This window comes from Haliotis asinina, chromosome 13 (assembly GCF_037392515.1).
Source record: "Haliotis asinina isolate JCU_RB_2024 chromosome 13, JCU_Hal_asi_v2, whole genome shotgun sequence".
Taxonomy (NCBI): domain Eukaryota; kingdom Metazoa; phylum Mollusca; class Gastropoda; order Lepetellida; family Haliotidae; genus Haliotis; species Haliotis asinina.
The window spans coordinates 20,365,134-20,386,513 of record NC_090292.1 but is presented as its reverse complement, the minus strand read 5'-3'; the positions used below and the strand labels follow the sequence as shown (position 1 = coordinate 20,386,513).

General features: G+C 38.2%; 1 protein-coding gene across 5 annotated transcripts in view; it reads left to right on the top strand.

Moving 5' to 3' along the window:
* The first annotated feature begins 2,477 nt into the window (after nucleotides 1-2,477).
* LOC137259219 (coronin-2B-like) overlaps nucleotides 2,478-21,380 on the top strand; it is a 93,051-nt gene continuing 74,148 nt past the window's right edge. For 4 of the 5 annotated variants that reach the window (XM_067796832.1, XM_067796829.1, XM_067796831.1 and 1 more), the window contains exon 1: nucleotides 2,488-2,573. The gene's annotated coding sequence lies outside the window, so the exon portion shown is untranslated. Of the gene's footprint in view, nucleotides 2,574-21,380 lie in introns of all 5 variants that reach the window. The other variant, XM_067796830.1, reaches the window with a different exon arrangement.

Here is a 21,380-nt window from a genome sequence, read left to right as displayed (position 1 = left end):
CGTTAAAGATTTAGTATCAAACTCGCTTTCGCTCGTTTGATACCAAATCATGAACTCGTTTAATAAAAAATGGTATTAAACGGAAGGTCGTTTAGTATCCTCTATCTATTACTCGCCCGTTGAAGATACTGCAGTGTAATATTTTACGGCATAATTACACTATTGTATATACCGCTTGACGTATGACGTCAAATGGTTCAAAGTTGTGACGTCACAATGCTGATGTCGCTGTCGCATTTACTAGACCTTCCTTGACTCGCGGAAAGCTGAGAGTCCCCTACACTGTCGGCTTTCTGTCAAATTACGTTACGTAGTAATGAACAGAATACTAAACTAGCTTCCGTGAAATATCTTTTTTTATATTAAATTCGTTAATTCGAATGGTATTACACGGAAGGTCGTTAAGTATCCTCTATTAATGACATAGCAGTCAATGTGTGTTCGTCTTTAACAGTCATGGTTTCCAGTGAAAACCACATCTGATGATTCCCTTACACCCTTGAAATAATAACTTTTTCCCATTGTTACATCAGGTTGGATGTTCCCTAAAATGCTGAGATGTGCAAAATACCCGTGTCAGAAGCGTAAGTAAAATCTCCAAGACATCATAAAATCAAATCAGAATTTCACGTCAGTTTGGAAAAAATAGAGGGAATTGGAATAACCTGCAAAATGGTCGAGCAGACTTCGTGGACACACGTCATTGTATCCCATGAGCGATGCTCATGATGTTGATCACTACATTGTCTGGTCCAGACAAGTTGTTTCGGTGGGGTTTCTCTATTGTGAAAAATAAGATGGAAGTGCATGTTGATAGAATGTGGATGGTACTGTTGATCCTGTGCTCCGGACTGTCAAGAATACCCATGCACGGATACACCGAGGTTTTCTTTGCCTCAGGGGAATTTCAGTGCTGAAAGCGTTCACTCATGATCATTACGCCCAAGCCCTGGTTCGATTCCCCACATGGGAACTATGTGTGAAGCCCATTTCTGCCACGTCTCTCCCGTCTCAGTGTTGCTGGAATGTTGCTGTAAAAGCGGCGAAAAAACATACTCACTCACTTGCCCAGTTTGTCTCAGTCCATCCCTCTGATTTCGATACAATAATTCTATTAAATATTCTTCCGCCCTCTGACAAACTGACTGGCAACGACCGCCCTAAACAAACGCCAAATAGTAGTATCTCCATCGACTTCCTTCAAAACTTGGGCGGTGGGGTAGCCTAGTGGTTAAAGCGTTCGCTCGTCACGCCGAAGACCCGGGTTCCTCACATGGGCACAATGTGTGAAGCCTATTTTGTGGTGTCCCCCGCCGTGATATTGCTGGAATATTGCTAAAAGCAGCGTAAAACTAAAACTCACTCACTCACTCACTCCTTCAAAACTCGCCGCTTTCTATCGCCATTGCTTTCCACTGAACAATGGCGACTTTGATGCAACCATGACAATAACTGGAACCCAAGATAATAAATTTCGTATGCTATTAACCTTACAACACAACTTTATTACAGCATGCGTGAGAACACTATGAAGACCAGACACCTAAATATTACTCACGAAAGCCTGAACCGTATGATATGATTTTTCTGCTTGTTGCACTCAGCAATATTCCAGCTCTGTCGTGGCGGTTTGAAAATAATCTGGACCAGACAGTCCAGTGATCGCAATCCTGAACATAAATCTAATTTGGACACGTTGATATGTGTCAATCAAGTCCGCGAGCCTAACCACCCGATCCTGGTAGTTGCCACTTACGACAAGCCTGGGCTACTGGAGATCACTTCTAACCCAACCTTCACAAGGTCCCGGGGTACATTAGGCCTTCATGCTTGCCATAAAAGGCGACTATGCTTGTCGTAAGAGGCGACTGGCGGGATCGGGTGGTCAGACTCGCTGACTCGGTTGACACATATCATCGATTCCCAGTTGCGCAGGTCGATGCTCATGTTGTTGATCAGTGGATTGTCTGATCCAGACTCGATTATTTACAGACCGCCGCCATATAGGTGGAGTATTGCTGAGTGCGGCGTAAAACTAAACTCACTCACTGATGTTGGATACTCTCTCTTTCTCTCTCTCTCGCTTTCTCTCTCTCTCGCTTTCTAATACCTCGCTTTCACACCCAAATGAATTACACTATCTATTGTAATACTGCAAAAGGACTTTTCAGTGAAAAAGAAAACAAAAAAATAAGCTCATTTTCTTATCGACTTTTATTGTCGTTTAAAATTTCGAACCATTCACAGTTTAAATATTTAAAATAGCATTCATTGATAGTGTTAAAAACTTTCAGAATGCAGAACCATGAATTATTTCAAAGTGAACGAAAAACACAACATTGAAACAATCCACGATCAACCGTCGAAAACAGGAGAACGCGTGTCCTTATTTGTCAAGTCACAGCGCACATGCACCCAATAAAGCGACACCTTGCAGTGACTTACGGAAACTGACTATAGTTGGTCACGTGATCGGTGTCGGTATCGCTCAAGTTCCGGGAGTGTGTGTACACGCTGTGCGTTGGATTACCGTTACTGCTGATACTCGATGCTTCAATTCTCCAAGTTTTCTGGTAAATAGAATCACATTCCTTCGCATGAAAATCCCTTCGTAGATGCATCAAGTCATTAATTCTAATTAATTCACATAATGTTTCACCTGACCAGACGAACAGGGGAGTCTGGGACGAATGTTCTGTTTTAGTCGATCTCAGTGCCTGCATATTCCACATGCGTGGAAAACGTGCTTAACTGTTCAGATCAATAATTTACACCCAGGGTCAAATATTCCTTCAATGACACAATCGCAGCATATATGGGTGTTTTGTTCTCACGGCAAAACCACAGCACAGCGGGGTCGACGATGCGTTTAATGCGGTTATTGGAGCAAATTTGATCGGATATGAAGCGCAACATGGTCTTGACAGCTTGGACAAACTTCCGTAGACCACTCTCAGAGTGTTGCCGGTCACTCGTGAAATGGACAGTGGGTTAGTTATGCTGGTGAAAAGTGACCGCTTACAGACGCCGTGCCTCTTATGTGTGAGGACGACGGGAAACGATGACTTTGGAGTAGATCTAACACAATGAGGCCTTTGCTGGGCTCCGAATGTACGTGGGACACTAGGCGAATAGAAATGTCAATACGACCATAGGACGCTCGCCCTTAGGAATAGCAATTGAGCACTACGTTACTGGTTTTCCCGTTTTACCCACATTTATTTGACTATGCGTTTTTATCATTTAACTGGCGCACCCATGCTTTCAAATAGTTTGGTTTAAGGGTAGACGTATTATTCACAATACAAAAATAAGAATGGGCATTTCTCTGAAATGTCAGTTAAACTAAATTGAAGAATCCTGAAGTAGATCAGTTGTCTGTCATAAATCAGCTTGAAACTCAAGACACCCATGTAGATACATGATAGATAGTCATTACTGGTACTGCAGGGTGCCATTGTACAAGTCAGTCTCACTCCCTTGATATTCCATTGTGGTGCTTGTTAGAAAAGTTAGTATAGCAATCCCTTGCTGTACATGGGTCCAAGGATCTCTACCCAAACCCCCTCCCAAAAAAAATACACCCCCCCTCCCCCAGAAACAAAAACAAATCATAAACAAAATATGCATAACTTCTGTGCACATGTACTTAACACAAGCAATACCAAGCAATATAATGGTTCCCATGTACATTGCATAACTGCTATTTCGTTTATTGTGCCCTGTCAAAACTATGTCATATAGTCAGGTCTGCATTTGCACCATATATTTGTTCAATATCAAGCACATTATTGAACATTTCATATTTATCATCGACACTTTGAATTTACTGTGTGTATTTGTCTCTGTTATCATTATTGATGTTATCATAACTGTCATTATCATTCAATATGTATGGCCATTCTGACATGTTTCAAACCCAGGATTTGAGGAATTTTGACACAGTGTATGAAATTCAGTTTTTGAAATTCAGCACTTAGGAAATCTTAAGGTATAGATCTATGAAAAACTTGCAACAATGTTTTGCATGGTAAACCAGTGCTTTCAGCTCAAACAAACCTGCTTGAACCATACCAGTGTGGGAAAGAGTTTCCAAAATTTGCAAACCAGCCATGCCCACAGTGCCTAAATGTAGAAACTAAGCAATAGATAACAATAAGATGAGAATGAGATATTGTCTGCATGAGATGGGTGATCTTGCATGATTTAAATGTGTCTTATAACTGAACAAGTAGGATCCCATTTATAGTCACTAGCCAGTCAGGCCAGTGACTGGAGAGTTACTAGCCCGACTGGATTTTTGCTAGCCACTGACTAGAGGGCCAGTGGCTATTTCACACACTGGACCGTACAAGGCCATGTATATGATACGTTTAATGTCAGAATGGTCATGAATTCGTCCAAGAAGGGGTGTATCTGTATATTGCCATTTAAAGTCACTTGACTGCTGCAATACAGCTGTTGCACAATGTTCTGATGCATAGAGGTAAGATAAATACTTTGTTCACTGATCCCTCGGGGTCCATGGGCTCATGTACCCTTGCAGCCAGTGAACAACTTATATTGTCCATAAAATCTTACTTTCTTCAGGATCGGGTGGTCAGGCTCACTGACTTGGTTGACATGTGTCATCAGTTCCCTGTTGCACAAGTCAGTGCTCAAGCTGTTGATCACTGGATTGTGTGGTCCAGATTTTAATTGTTAATAGATTTATTTATAGCAGGAATATTGCTGAATGCTGCATAAAACTAAACCCACTCACTCTTACTCTCTGGACACTTGCAGATTAAACGTCAGCTGAAACAGCATGTATACAAATTATTGGCTTAAAAGTACCGAAGTGACTGGCCCCAGTAAGTCTATCACTACTCCAACAGAATGGTAACCTGAAAGTAGATACATTTTTAATTTTTTATTTGCATACAATGCCATATTACATTAGTCTTATATATGTCTCCATGGTAACAGTTGTACTGTCAAATATCATGAAATTAGATAAACTTCTCCAGTTTTTCCATTCCAGGAAGTTCTTGTTTAATATGTGGAAGAGCTGTTACATTTGAAGTATTGCCTCTTTGAAAAAGCTGAAATTGCAACAAATTTTTCAGATTTGACATTTATAGATGAAATATTTCACATTTTCATTCTGTCAACCTTCCAGAATTACCATGGAGAAACTGGTCCTTTGTAGTATAAATGTCACCTAGTCAGTCTAACTAAACACTCAACATGTATAATGTAAATAGCTTGTCAGGAACTGTGTACAAATTACTGTTAGGATAGGGACTTCACTTTGCATGTTACATAAACCCAAAACAAATTACATGAACAGCTCACAAGTCTAGAATATGTTTGAATATCTACATTACCACACGCTGCAAAAGAAAATCTACATTTACAAAGTTGTAAATGTCTTGGAAAGATGATGCTTCCAAGAATTTACAATTTTGGAAAGGTGATGTTTCCAAAATGTTTCCAATTTTGGACATATCAGATTTCCAGGTTTGGAAATCACCATATTTTGTCTTGTGACAGTTCTGTAAATGAAGTATCTCTGTCTGTTCTTCATATTTTATTAATTTAAGTTAAGGACCATTTTTGTCAGTTTATGTGTTCGTTTCAGACACTCAGAGACTAAGGCTTGTCCCAATTTTGAGAATATGTGGCAAGTCTAGACTATCACAGTGTCAGAAAATGAAGAAAGTCTGGCTCCATTTTGTAATCCCTCATGACTATTATTTAGGTACCATTTTTTCTGTAAAGTGTGTTGGTTTCCGAGACTAGAGGTAAGGGCTTGCCCCAATGTTGATGATGCTAGACGTATCTTCATCACCCTGTACTGGTGAAACTGTTTATCTAGGCAGAGAAGATAGAACAGAAGACTAAGACTAAACGCGGTTGTTTGCACTAATGTCTCCCACCCTAGGGTAACTAATTTGTTGGGTCATACGGGTCGTTAGATGTCAACATGACCTTGTGCTCGTCATTTGTAATGAGAAAGTATTACACAGGAGGACTATCTACCTATCTCTGTCTGCCCTGAGGCTGGATGCCAGTGGCATGCTCTCTTGCATAATGGTCATTGTTGGGTTTAAAGGATAATTTGCCCTTCAAGTTACCGTTAGTCATTTGTTCTCGTCATTTTGACAAGTTAATGTACCAGAATTCATCAGGGATTTATTTAGGATTCCTAGCTGTAAGTATCTTTGAGAGGCACTTTGGGAAAAAATTTAATCTGTTTTTCGTTGGTTTTATGTTCTTAAATGTTGAGGATGGAGATTTATCAGCTTTACAGTGAATTATAATGGTGGAGTAAGGAAACATGAAAGTACAAACGTCACAGTTTTGATAATTGTTTCCTAGATTGTGGGTAGAAATCTGGAATGAATAAAGGAAGACTTTACTATTATGCTTTATATATTAGTTACCATCAATATATATATTGTCTTGGTATTATTATTATGATTTGAATCTACTAAAACATCTTCCTCCTTTGATATCCTCGTCAGTGAAGTGCATATACAAGTCATATCTAGAATGCTGTGAAATAAGATGAAAAATTAAATTTTTAGATGTTTTTGTATTTCATTTGAAATATTTTGCTTACGTGACAAACTGTGTAACAGCTTAAGAGATAATTAATGTACTTTCAAAGTGTATTCTTTTATATGACTCATTAATAGAATGCCAGTTTTGATTTCCTGGTACATATCCTGGTATGTGACTTATCTAGCATGAAGAAAGAGATTGAATAAAAATTTCATACCTGCCATAATTGCTGTTCCATAATTTAATCTTTAAAATTGTAGTTGCAATTTTTATCCCACAGTGTAGATAATACTAATAGGGCTGCCATGAATACATTTTGGGGTGAATATATTTTATTTCTTGCATAAACATGATAAAGGGGGATGAATACAATAATATATTAAATTAAATATTATGACACTGTATTTGCCTAAGAAACCCTGAGTGATATTATGAAATATTCTAAATGATCAATACCAAAACTCAGGCATTATGTAATTTTGTTTTTAGTAGCTGCAACCTGTGTGTCTTGTGCAAGAAAGTTATTACCTACAATGGCAGTGGGTGTAGGTTTGAATTTTTTACCTATTTTCTTAAATATAATTTAATCTAATTATTAAACCAATTTGCATAATTTTCAGATTATGATACCCTGATGATCAGATTGGTACATTGCATTGATAATACCTGTGACTGACATTGATGCTTGTCATTGATAATACTTGTGACATTGATAATACTTGTGACACTGATAATAGCTGACACTGATAATACTTGTGACATTAATACTTGACAAGATAATACTTGTGACAGTGATAATACCTGTGACATTGATATTAATTGCGACATTGATACTTCCCATTAATAGTAGTTTGATATTGATAATTGATGTCATTGATAATACTTGAGACATTGCAACTTGACATTGATAATACTTGTGACGTTGATGCTTGACATTGATAATACTTGTGACAATGATAATACTTGTGACATTGGGGGTGGTGGCATAAGCCTAATGGTCATAGTGTTGACTCATCATTCCAAAGACTTCAGTTCGATTTCCAACATGGGTGCAGTGTTTGAGGCCCATTTCTGGTGACCCCAGCTGTGATATTGCTGGAATATTGCTAAAAGCGTCCTAAAACTAAAGTCACTCACTGAACATTGATAACACTTGACATTGCATCATAAAGTATTTAGTACGCCGAACACTGTATACATGAAATATAATGAAGAGTAAGCTGTAGTTAGTGTTAGATGTCATTCAGTCAGTAGCTGTAACAAGATAGCGTAATTAAAGCAGAGTAACTGTCTGAATACACTACATGGTAATTAGCTGCAAGTGGCGGGTGTACGAGGGAGAGGTATGCCTTGATCTGTGTAATACCTTCTCCAACACGATGTAGCGTTTACGTTTACATGTCAGGTCATTTGTGTAAGTGGATCTAGGGGCATGTGATAATGCTCCTTACCACCTACTCTCACAGACATTTGATGAGACACTTATGTGATATCTGTTGATACCTTAGCTTGTGATATCTGCTTGCATTGATAACATCTGATAACACATCATGCCTCCATAGATAACATAATTGATAACTTTGGTAGCATGACAAGAAAACATATTTGCTGATTATTATTTTTTAAGAAGTCTTTTGGTTACATTTGATGTGTTATATTGTGATAGCTGTAACAAGTTTGTGTAGATTTCAGATTGTACTGTCTATGAAGCTGACATATGCACAACAGAGTCCTGAGAAGCTGCATTGAAAAATAATTGTTGCACACCAGTTGTGCTCTGAAACTGTTAAAATCTCAAAACATTTTGTATACGGATTGTATTCATAAAAATCATTCATGAAAACAAGCAGTAATGTCATTTGTATTGTTATTATGGGAAATTATCGTCTTGTACAAATTTAATGAACCAGCTTGGATCAGTGTCTCAGGGAACAACTAAATACTACTGTTCATGAAATTTTATTCTGTAGTAATAGTATCGTAAATCAATACCTAAACTAAAGCATTGTGTACAATTTTATGACGAGCAGTGGGAGCTGTTCAATTAAATTTGAGGAAGTTTGATGATAAGATAGACGTAAGATAAAATGACATCACACCTAGAATTTTTTTTGTTATGAAATGCTCTGAAAGATCATTACCCACACTCAATATATTTTGTTTTTTTGTGTTTTGAACAGGTGCAACCCGTGTTTGTCTAGTGCAACAAGGTTTTCCTACAAAAGACGTTGCACCTTGTTCAAGTTGGTTTTGTCTCTTTAAATTGAGCCCTGGCACTTAAGAGCAAGGAATTTCAAACTGTTTACAGTCTCCTGCTGTGATGACTATTGGGGTATGTTTACTTGAGCCCTGAAAGGGTCACAGCCTAATCTATTTGAACATTTGAACCTCAAGGTCACCTGTGTTAACGGGTAGAAACTGATTGTGTGATAATGGTATTTAGATCTCCTATAGTGAATGTTTGATTCTTGTCAGGGATGAACCCCTGATCTGCATTAAACCAGATGATGCAACATTGTCAATATCTGTTCTTAGTACAGCTCGAACAACCTTTGAATGTCACTGAGGCAGTTAGATGAATATTATGACTGGGCTTTACTGACTTTGGTGTCTTCCCCAAAGTCTGTTCTAGAATAGAGCTCCAACTTGCTTTGCGGGCCATGGAGACAGTTAATGCTTCTTATTATTGCTTACCAGACTTCGAGACTTGCTTGACGTTGTACCCCAACAACCTTTGCTGTCAGTAAGAGGCATTTAATGGATCTGATGGTAAGGGTTAGTGGCTGGGTTGTCATCGTACCCGGAAGTTGTTTATGGCCTAGAACCTTGGCTGGCCATGAAGATAGATAGTGGATCTGATTATTAGGCATAGTGACTTGATTGTCATCATGCCTCAAAGATGTTTTTCATTTAATAATAGAGCTCAAACAACCTTTGTGGACTTTAAGAGGCAGCTAATGGATCTGGTGGTACAGCTTAGTGACTTTGTTGACATCATACCCAGAAGATGTTTTTGGTCAAATAGAGCACCAACAACCTTTGCTGGCCGAAGATGTCTCTGGATCAGTATAGAGCTTCATCAACCTTTGTTTGTCATGGAGGCAGCTAATGGATCTCATGGTATGGCTTAGTCAGTTAGTGACTTGGTTGACACCATACTAAGAAGATGTTTTTGGTCAAACAGAGTGCCAACAACCTTTGCGGTCTCTGGATTAGTATAGAATTTCATCAACCTTTGTTTGTTTGTAGATTCAGCTAAAGGAGCTGTTGATAGGTCTGGTTATTATTATAGATTATACAAATCAGTAATCATTAACTAAATATTTACCCCACCTTTCCCAAATATGTACCCCAGTAAGCACTCCTTTTGGGTTTAATCAAGTGGAGGGGCTCTAAAAACATCAAGTACAGTATTAATTCTGTATAATCCTTATTGTGAATGCTGTCATGATTAGCCTTCTGAATGTTTTCCAGGCAGCAATGCATAGTCAAAGTGTTCTTTTGTCTGATTCAACAGTAGTATGATAATGGAGCTTTATCATAGTTTATCATTCTAAGTCATGTCCATCACAGATGCCTGCAGCACCACCTGTCTGCTCCTGAAAACATAGGTTTTCTGATTGAGACAATGTCTCTCATTAGCTATATCACTGGCTGCCACTAGTTGACTGGATTTGGCTAATTACCCTGGAATATTTTCTGTATTCGTATACTACAGAAAAACTGTTGTATCTTTTTCAGTTATTTCTCCTGATATGTTTAGACAACAAGTAAATAATATCAAAAATTGGTGTTTGTTGTCTCGTTGTCCAGCACAGGTCATCGGTATGGCCATTACTCTTATTCTCGTAACGTTCGTAGAATTCGTAACTTTGATCATAGCCAATGTGTTGAGAATGGGCTTAAGAAGTTCATAAGGCTACGAATGTTTTGACAACAGCTAGCCAGTTTCTAAACCCCCTTGATCCATCGACACATGCACAATGTGGTGGAATTAGCTCAACTGAGTCAATGTCTCTAAGGTCGACCTTATAGACAAGGAATACTGTGCTTCCAATGTTCTGTATGATCCGTAAGTTGTTGATGAAATTGAGATTGGAATAAGCTGGTCTCTCATTCTTGAAACGTTCATAGCCCTAAGAATTCTCAACTTTGGTCCTGGCCAATGTGTTTTGAATGGGCTTAAGAACTTCGTAGGGCTACAGACATTTCGAGAATAGCTAGCCTGATTCCATTTTTATCTTATCCATGCATTGATTCGTGTTGAGGATGCAGATCTCCCACTCACTTTCTCTCTCTATCTGTCCAACCATCCGCCCATCTGTTTGTGTCTCTTTCGTATGTCTGGCCATGCATCCACCCCTCTGTGTGTCTGTTTCTCTCTGTATGTCTGTAAGGCACAGATACAGAGTTGGACCTCCTGTACTAAGAATTAGCAAGGATTTACTTTGATATATTCTAAGAATTTAAAAATCTTAACACCCTTCTGTGAGTCTTGACATTGGTGTTGAAGTTACAGAACAAAACTGTAACTGTGATTACATAATATTGCTCCAATTCCTTTCCACAGTTCTGTGGAAAGGGCAGTTTTATTGGCATACAGTTATCACTAAAGATAGCATGCTAACACCACGACAATGTGATACATATTCTCTCCAATCCGATGAACACATACAACCACCTATCAACAAGCTATTCTCAGCAAACAAATGCGTGACACATCCAGATCAGACCTCTACACAAATGCTCCGACCTCCACTGCCAAGAATGTCCAACTCGACCATTATCACAAACCTCTAGCCTGTAGATAAATATTATGGACCCTTGTCAGCCCAGTAAATACGTAGGAGATTGTTCCGACTATTGTCCTAATCCCATTGTGGGGCACTAGTTTTGGTCACTGACTGGCAGGTCTGCTGTTTGATGGTGTTTATTGCCAGTTGCGTCACTAATGGGATTTTGGCGGCTGTTAAATTTGGGAGCTGTGTGTTGTGATGAAGGTCAAGGTTAGGTAATGGTGTCTGGAAGTCTTGCATTGATCAGATATCAGCTGATCAGTATGGAAGGAGAACATGAATATTTTAGACAATGGCTACTTAATAGTGGCAAGGGAATTGTGTGTCCTTTGCTCTGTTACTTGCTTGTTTGCAGTTCCAGCTGACCAGTGATCAAGTGAATGGATGGCAGACTTATCAATATTGATTTGCGCTTTTATAGTTGTATTGATATTTTGTTCATGAATGATTGAAGGACAGACTTACACACAAGGGAGCTGTCATAACTAGTAATTAACACATGTTACAGGCAGAGCTACACAGGCTTCCGAGACCCTTGGCAACAGTTTCCATTAGTTCATATTTCTGTTCTATTGTTTAAGTCAGTTCGGTCCTTTATCGGCAATACAAATTGTCTGATAGTGCAACAACAGTTTTTTCGGCAAGTACTTGCTACCTGGTTGAAAAATAGATAGCAAAATCCCTTAACGGGTAGCGGCATTTTTTCATGTTCCTGCCTCACAGTCCCAGTTTCAGGGAAAGTAAAGTACCAGTATCGGTAAGTTTACAAGTGAAAGTGAACAAGTGGTGATCTGTAATTTGAACATGTTGAGTAATTTTTTTAATGTGAGCTGAGTTTCACCTAAGTGGTTGTTGCTATTGTGTCTTTTCTTAGGTAGCAAAATATAATTTTGAGTGGCAAATTTGCTACCTCAAATGTTAATTTTGAACCCTGAACAAATCTCATTATTGGTGAATTATTTATGCTCGGCCAGTTGTTATGTCATGTTATATCTGTGTTCTACTTGTCAGCATTAACGTTTTATAATATGCCTTGTTTGGTTGCTCGGAAAATATATTGCCAAAAAAAAAAAATTGCCGAGTGTTTGTCCTAATTTGTTGGTATTGAGCTGAAATGTACCAACCCAAGAGACCTCTTATGATTATGGCAGCACAAGGTACTGTCAACTGTAACTATTTCGTTCCAGATTTGAGTGTCATGAGACCACTCGTGATTGCAGGGTCCATCTAACACTGTCGCCTTGGGTGTTCCATAATGTGCATCAATCTCTTAACTACAATATCATATTGGTGAATAATTATCCATATTCATTACTCAATATTTGTGATGCATACGCATTTGCCATATATTGTATTTATTGCAGCCTTAATATCAAAGTTATCATTTGACTAACTTAAACATATATGCATAGTATATATCCTATTTTTATGTGGTAAACATCACTGTAAGTTAGATTAAAAAATGTTATCGACATTCTTATCTAAATTTTCTGAATTCTAAACCTCAATGGGGTCAAAAAACAGTTTCAGGCCCAGCTCCAAAATATACTAATCTGGTTTGGGCATTAGACATTATAACATGAATAAAGAAGGTACTTAATCGAACCATTTCTGATGTCATGTGGTTCCCTTCTATTGTCAACTGACCATCTATGTCACGCATGTCCATCTGCCTCATTGCATAAAGTCACCTGATAATCATGTAGAGTCACAAGAGTTAGTCAAGTCTAACATCTCTCAGAAATTGTTGTTCCGCAAGAGAACTGAATCAGTTTGAAGTCAGTTACTTGGTACTTTCCAAGTACGTTGATCCTTCCCAACTTGATTTCAAATGCTTCCTAGGTTTCCAATCTTAAATATCCCAGTTAAATATCCTGGTCATACATGCCTATCTGGTTTGCGAATTAGACAGAATAACACGGATGAATAGCATGCTAAATAACAAGGTGAATGACCAGCTGTAGAGAATGACTGAACATTGAATTGCTACGATCAAACTATTTCTGATATAACGTATGAAAACTGAATTAAAATCTCATATTGGTTGTCCTCAGTTTGAATAGTTTGTCGTATTTTCTGCTCCCAGCCCTCAATAATAATTGTCACAGTTTCAGTTGTGTGAGACATACAGCCCAAGCTATCATAAAGACATTTGCATCCGTCTTTGATCATGTAGACCAGATTGTGTGTACGTTTGTAGTGGCATCACAAATGCTGACCTATATTTCAAAGAAATCGTTTTCAGTAAAATATTGACAAAGCTCTCTGCTGAAACTGTCCTTTATCAGCTCTGCTTGTCTGACCCAGTGGGTGAGTCTCATTCAGGGAGATAGATTCGTTTTCACAGCCTTTACTTCGATGCAGAATAGATGTTTTCATATGGAGATTGGATTTCAAAAAGTTGTGTTCTCAAATTTCAGTAAGTACAAGATTTTTTTTGAAAATGGAATGTATGAGTCATCAATTTGAGGAGTAATATTTCCATAAGGAAACGATCCCTGAAGTTGTGCAGTTTATCTGTGAATGTGGAGAGCATTTCAGAACCTGTAGAAGATCTAGGCATGCATCATTGCTGTAGCATTACAGGCTTGGCTGGATGGAAAAAAATATGGCTGGGAGCATGTGTGCTAGCATCCTTGGGAGTGAGTGAGGTTTAACACAGATTTTAGCAATATTCCAGCAATATTATGGCAGGGAACACCAGAAATGGGCTTCATTCAGTGTGCCCATATGCGGTATCAAACCCAGGTCTTTGGTGTTATGAGCAGACGTTTTAGCCACTACACTACAACACTACCCAGTGTTAACATGAACTGAACCTGGCTTACTCTTCTCATAACGCTCGTAGGGAGCCTTACAAGCTTCTTAAGCCCATTTTTATCACTTTCGCAGTGATCGAGGTTAAGAATTCTGAGGGCTTCAAATGTTTCGCGAATGTTTGATAATGAACATTTGTCATTTTCTGCATGACAATAGAACGTCTGCCAGTACACGGAGACCCCATACAGTTCCATGTGGCTAAAGAAAGTAATGGGATTGAAACTAATGAAAGGATGGAATTAACAGGAATAAGAAAGATTGCTGCCACCTGGTAAGGAATGTTGCTACCTACTTTTAAAGCTGGTAGCATGTACTTGCTACTTGCTGAAAAAGTTAATTTCGAACACTGCATTGTTTTAACATGTTTAAGAAGGTCATGGACAAAATTATTCATTGTACTCACAACACATCTATGACTTTGCTGAGTGTTTGGGTGTTCATTCAGAGCTTTTCATCCATCAGTCTGCATTGATCAATGATTCATTTCAGGTTCTAAAGAAATTTTTTAAATGCACTATTTTCAAGGACACTAACCATTATTTCAAGTAACTGACGGTCGTCGGGGCACCGAATGTTTGTGAGTTGATGTACAATCCTGTACATATGTAAACACAGTTCAATTCACATCGGCACATTTTGTCCACCCTTTATGAATTCAACTTGAATCTTATAGCAGACGACCTAAGGACACATGGATTCACCGTGTGACGATTGTTTGATTTGTGAGACATTATGTTGGATTGTCTAAGTACCTTCTGCTGATTTTTTGCTCTATTTCCTGTCTTACTAGTATTCTTTAGACAAGGTCATGATGTCATTAACATTCTTTGACCTGCATGATGAGATATACTTTTCAAATTCAAAAACTTCATCAGGTGAAGTGATGTGTGTCTCTTACAGGAAGTACGGTCAGGAAGACGGTCATTTATGAAAGACATTTCAGAATGATTTTGGTTCAGTATTCAAATTCTGAATTGAAATCTTCACCTATAGTAAATTGTTTTCACAGTGCTGGTTTGAAACTAGTGACAAAATAGCCAGAGAAACCGCTTGACCTCTTGGTCTTCTTGAAAGGTCATTTTAGGGTGACCTGGGATGTCCTCAGATAGATGTTTGTAGGTAACAAAAACAAGATCTGATAATAATGAGATGGTTAAAAGTATTGGCACTCCTGCGTACACTTGAACCTCCATGAGTGCCCACTGGCACACTTGAAACAAATGCATTTCTGTCCCTAACAACTAAGAAAACCTGCTTGTTCATCCCTTCATCTTATTAATATTTGAGCCCACATGTAGCAGAATATTTCTGTTATGTGGCTAAAGTGCACCAGAGATTAGCAACATGTGTTGTTGGTTGGCATTCTAATCTGTCAGGTAAACAGTTCAGTCATAAAGTGTCGTCTGCTCTAGTGTCGTCTGCCCTGGTGGTTCCTGAGTGTTTGTAGCAAGGAAGGCTCAGCAATTGTGATTGGGACATTGTACAAATGTTCTAACACGTGTATATTGACACAAAAGCTTATGAGATTATGAAGACAGAGGCGATTCAGCCTCAAATATCATCGGAGATTTGACATTGTGACACACAAACCTCAGGCCATTGTGGGACCACGGAGAATATTGCTTCGGTAAACACAAGTAGTTTGGTTTGAAATTAAGCATGAAATCAAGGGGTGATTGTCATAATCCTTCCTGTATCTGACATTAACACTAACAGGGTTCTGGAGCCCAGGAGTTTTGTTCTGAGAGTACTTACATATGTATGTATTTGCAGGGGTGGTGGGGTAGCCTAGAGGTTAAAGGATTGGCTCATCACGCCAAAGACCTGCATTCTTTACATGAGTACATTATGTGATGCCATTTCTGGTGTCACGCGCCATGATATTATTGGAATATTGCTAAAAGCGGCCTAAAACCATACTCACCTATATTTAAATTTTCCTGTGAGGATCCCAGACTCCTGTGCTGGTCATGTTGACTTATTATGGTCAGACTTATTCTTTTAATTCATGACATCATCGTACTCTGATGTTAATTATTGCTGGCAGCATCATTCACTGGATTGTCAGGTTGGGGCTTGAATATTAATCCCACTGACATAAAAATAGAAATTGTCTGACTGCAGTGTTAAATGTTTTACTAGCCTCAGGCTTCAGGTGAGTGGCTGACATAATTAAAGTACAATATTTTAAAAAATAATGAAATGTACCTTCTTATGTACATATATCTGTGATTATGAGAGAATGATTGATCAATAAAGATATACCATCAAAAGAATTTTTTTGTTGAGAATTAGGAACTGAACCTTACTGTAATTTCAAAGGGTTGTTTCGAAACATTTGACATATTTTCACCTCAGTAAAAATACTTTATGATTGACGGTTGCAGGCGATATGAACATTTATAGCACATTTGTCAGTGAGGGTTATAATGGCAGTCGTGAAGCACATGCCAGGGCGATGTAAAAATCTGTTGCTGTATTGGGCAGACACAGTGACAAATAGATATATCATGATCAATTATCTTGCAACATTGGACTCGAGCAGTGTAGGGACTTATAATAAATGGTGCATAATTTGACAGATGTATATGTAAGAGTCAGGGGGAAGGTGATGTCAAATGGGGTTGGGGTCATGAGTGAGTACTTGTGAAGGTCATATGACCTTGTTGGTTCAGCCAGAAAATATGATACAGTGTTTGTGGATTTATTGGTGTTTGTTGCGTTCAATATATGCTCTTCCATGTGTATGTTTATGGCTGTTGAGTTTAGTGTGGACCAATAAAAGCACAATGAGCATTCCACAGTCATCATCGTCATCATCTTCGTCATTATCATCAACACAATGCACTGATATACATGCAGTCCATGCTCAAATTACAGGTAGAATGTAGCAAATTACACAGCCATATTTGAAAAGGCTATCCTGAACAAATATGTTGTTATCAGGGATTTGAATGTGACAAAAAATGTGGAAGTTTGTTCCAGGACACTGTTGCTCTGTAGGCAACGGAGTGAGACAGCTTGTTCAGAAAAAGTAGACTGGATAAATGTGTAGGGACAAGAAGGGTGGTTGAGGTAGCCTAGTGGTTAATCCCTTCACTGGTAAGGAAATATAGTGACCCATGCAGATTGTAACAGGATCAGTTGTTCATGCTTGCTATCTTGGTTGATGTTCATGATGTCGATCATTGGATTGTCCTGGCCATGGATGATTATTCACCAACCTGTCACATGTACCGAGCATCAACAGAAATGCTCAAAAAATGTTTTAAAAAAATGAAATCTGATAGAAAAGTAAACACTCTTGTTTAGTGTTCTATTTAAAAACATGACAAGAAAAACCCAGTTGCGATTCATGGGCTGTTCAGCGTCATTGTAATATTGCTGATTTCAGCACAGAAGGAAAAAAAAAGAAGAAAAAAAACTACATCCAGTCTGTCTCTGTACATGTTAATTCTTGTGAACATCACATGACACAAGCTATAAACCTGACTTTCTGACGTGGAGCTGAATTTATCAAACAGCACACAGTCTGGCAGACATACATACCATGTTTCTATATGCAAGAGACACATGCTGTTGGATCAATGACGAGGAATAATATGTCTGTTGTAACACTGGTTGAGATTGCAAAAGTGTGATTTGTATCAAGGACGTATGATTGTTGAGGGAGCGAAGAGGCTTGGTTGTCAACAAAATGTGAGTGTTGGTTTGTACCGTATTAGAAATATGTCAAGAACTGATTAATTTCAGGATAATCTGCATCATTGCTAATAGTAATAGCCTTGCTAATGGCTGACAGTTTTATAGGCATCAGAATTTCAAGAGGATATCCAGCATTTGCATATCAGTTTCGGTGAGCTGAGATCAGCATTTATGATTGAGCATATTTGATTTGGGGTCTGAATGACAAACATTTGGTAGATTCTTACATTAAAACACTGGAATCATGACAAGAGCATATTTCGAAAGCTGGATGTTATGACCGGAACAAGTTCTGTCATGGCTTAAAAATCTTTACATATTTCGTCATTTAGCCATCCTTGAAGGATATGGCTGAGTGTAACTTTCACCTGCAGCCCTGCCTTGAATTCTTTTTGAATCATTAGACTCGCTTAAGCATTCAAAATAGCACTTTATGTAGGTAATTACAAACAGTGCATGAAATAGTTTCTAAATTTTACTAGCCTGTTTAGCTAGCTAGGACTGAAAAACTTATGCCTGTGAAAAATAAATTCATGTCAATCTGAAATTTTAATGTCAACTTGGGTTTCATCATTTATCAGTCCTTAATCTAGAATGATTTCAAAGTGTGTTATGATTTATCAAGTTGAAGTGAGTGACATATTTACCGTAAAAAATGACCCCATTAAAATTCAGAAGCCAGTCAGGTCAAATGTCACAGTTAGGGACAGAAACTTTTCCTGAGGTTGTAGTTTGTAGGGATGTCATGATACATTGATACATCAATACTCTTTCTAAGATAATACAGTTATTGATACATTCAAAACTCTATCGTTATTTAAATTTTGAAAGTATCAGTTTTACTATGTCTATGTATCGTTTACATTTTACAACTGTATGTTTTTTTATGTTATGAGAGTTACGCATGATTATTTTTCATGCACAAACAGTGTCTATTCTAGGACGCGCGATTGAGCGATTCGCACTAATAATGATCAAATCGCGCCTCTTAAAAACAACAAAGCGTGAACTGTCGCGCACAGTAATTTGCTCCCTAACTACCTTTCAAAAAACATTCGAAAAAAGCTTTATATTGACAAGGAATAAGTTTTTAAATCAGAGTCGGCCACAGAGTCAAGTTCGAGTGACAACATGTAAACATAACAGAGTAACCTCCCTTGGTTAAAACCACTATCGGCACTGGGGAAACTAAATTCCATTCATATCAGTATGAAAATAGATAACGTTTTTCGATGAAGTTATGATTAATTAATTAATTAATTGACAACGTTAAACTATGAACAATAAACATATTGCTTGTGTACAGCACTTGCAAAACACAGTTTCGTCAATCTTTTTCAGAACATCAGTTCGTTTTAGCTCGTTTATTAGTTCGTTTTCAAAATCAGACGATATTATCACTTGAAGTTGCAGACGACAAATGAATACAAAGTTCTTATTTACAACGGTTTGTGGTAATTTGGCGTGAATAATGCCATGCAAAAGAGTGAAAATAACTGACTTATTTGCACAAAATACCACTGAGAAAGCAACAGTGTCCGCCATGTCCACCAGACCAATACGTCTGTTGAGGAGGGGTGTAAATCGATAGGCGAGCTAAACCCAGAGACTGACCCTGGTCCCTCTGACTCTGAAAAAATACCAAACCAAGTGTTTTTCAGAAAAAAATGGTTGCAGGAATGGCCATGGCTCTCTCAAAATGAGCTTGGTTGCTATGATATGTGACTATTGTAGCCAAAATAAAATGAGCAATAGTTTCACTGGTGGTGATTGCAATAACTTTCGTACATCCACACTATTTTGAAAGACGGTAATACAGGCATTCCCCCCTAGATTTTCCAAATCCCCCCCTCTTTTTTTGTAAGGGGGCGACAAATCCCCCCTAGATTTTCAGTTCTAGAATAGACACTGCACAAAGATGGGAAACTTAACCTCTGTCAATAGAAGTTTTGATCTTTTCAGAGACAAATAATAAATATGAAATATTAATGTTTAAAATATAACTGAATTTACGCAATAATGCTGTGAAAATAGGTATGCGTTGATTCGTGAAGCTTATGTATCATAACGTCCTTAGTAGTAGTAGTATCGAGTGTAGGGTCATGTTGTGGGGCGTGGTTAGTGGCAGAAATCTGTCCTAAGGTTAGCTCTATATGTAGAGCCTTATATTTCCGTTGTAGTGTATGGTAATGCTGTCATTGCTATTGACCTTGTTTGGTCAGTGGGCCGACTTTGATGTTTTAATCAGCGGAGATAAGACAGGATTATTCAGTCTGTGTTTGTTGTCATAGCTTGTTGGACAAGTCAGTAGAGATTTCAGGAGTTTGATGTGTTGACACTTGACTGTATTTTTCAACTTTTTTACACAATGGACCTACAATTTGTAGTTTTTTTTTAAAAAATAATTTGTTTTACGTTTCTTTTCTTCTTGTTTTGAAGTTAATAATAAACATTTGAGATTTGTCATCAGACAGAAACTCACATACATAGTTAACATTAACCTTTAAAAGAAATCAAATCTCTTTTTTAATTGAATAATTGAAAGTTGAAAAGACAGTAAATGAGTCATATGGGGTCATCTGTTAAAAACAATGGTGTTGTAGAGGAGGATAAATTCACATAATGTCAAAGAATGCTGTTCCATATCTTGATGTTTGGAGTGGTAAACTGGTTAAAGCATTCGCTCTACATTCTGAAGGCCTGGGTTCGATTCTCCAAATGGGTACAAAGTCTGAAGCCCATTCTGATGTCCCTGCTGTGATATTGCCAACAAACTAAATTTGCTCACTCACTTGATGCAAAAAATAGCCAGCCTATTCACATACATTGCCCCCATAGTACTGTACTGTCAGTGTGTTACAAGCATGAATAGACAGAACAGTGCTATAGTCTGCATTCCTAGTTTGTCATTCACACCTGTGTTAAATAAGGTTTACGGTCACACATCATACAAGTTTTTACACCTTATGAGCTGTCATTCAGTCATGCCAGTTCGCTATAATAAAAGGACCCTATATAGGTTGTGTTTGACAAGCATTGCTGAACAAGGCCGCTTAACTGTACATGTGACTCCATTGTAGGTTCGTTATTCAGTGTTAAAATAAGTGGTGTGGTAAATACTACCAACCCAGTGACACATGTTGACCTGCCAATAGAGATGGGTCACTGTGATAGGCCGTGGTCCTGAGTGAGGTTGCATGATCTTGTTGTTCATTTGGACTTTTATTCTACCATATTGACAATATGTGAAGTTAAAAAATGTCATAGTGACTCAGCTGTTATTCATAACTGTGAGCCTTTGGTCAGTCTGTGGTTAGAGCTTTTGCTGAAGGCCAGGGTTCGATTCCCAACATGAGCACTCTGTAAAACCCATTTCTGGTGTTTACCAGCCATGATATTGCTGGAATATTGCTAAAGACTAAACTCACTCACTGAGAGGCACAACTGACCCAGTTTTTGATGCATTTTGTTGGGAAGAGTTATGTCCCTTGGCAACCAGCAGACCGTGAT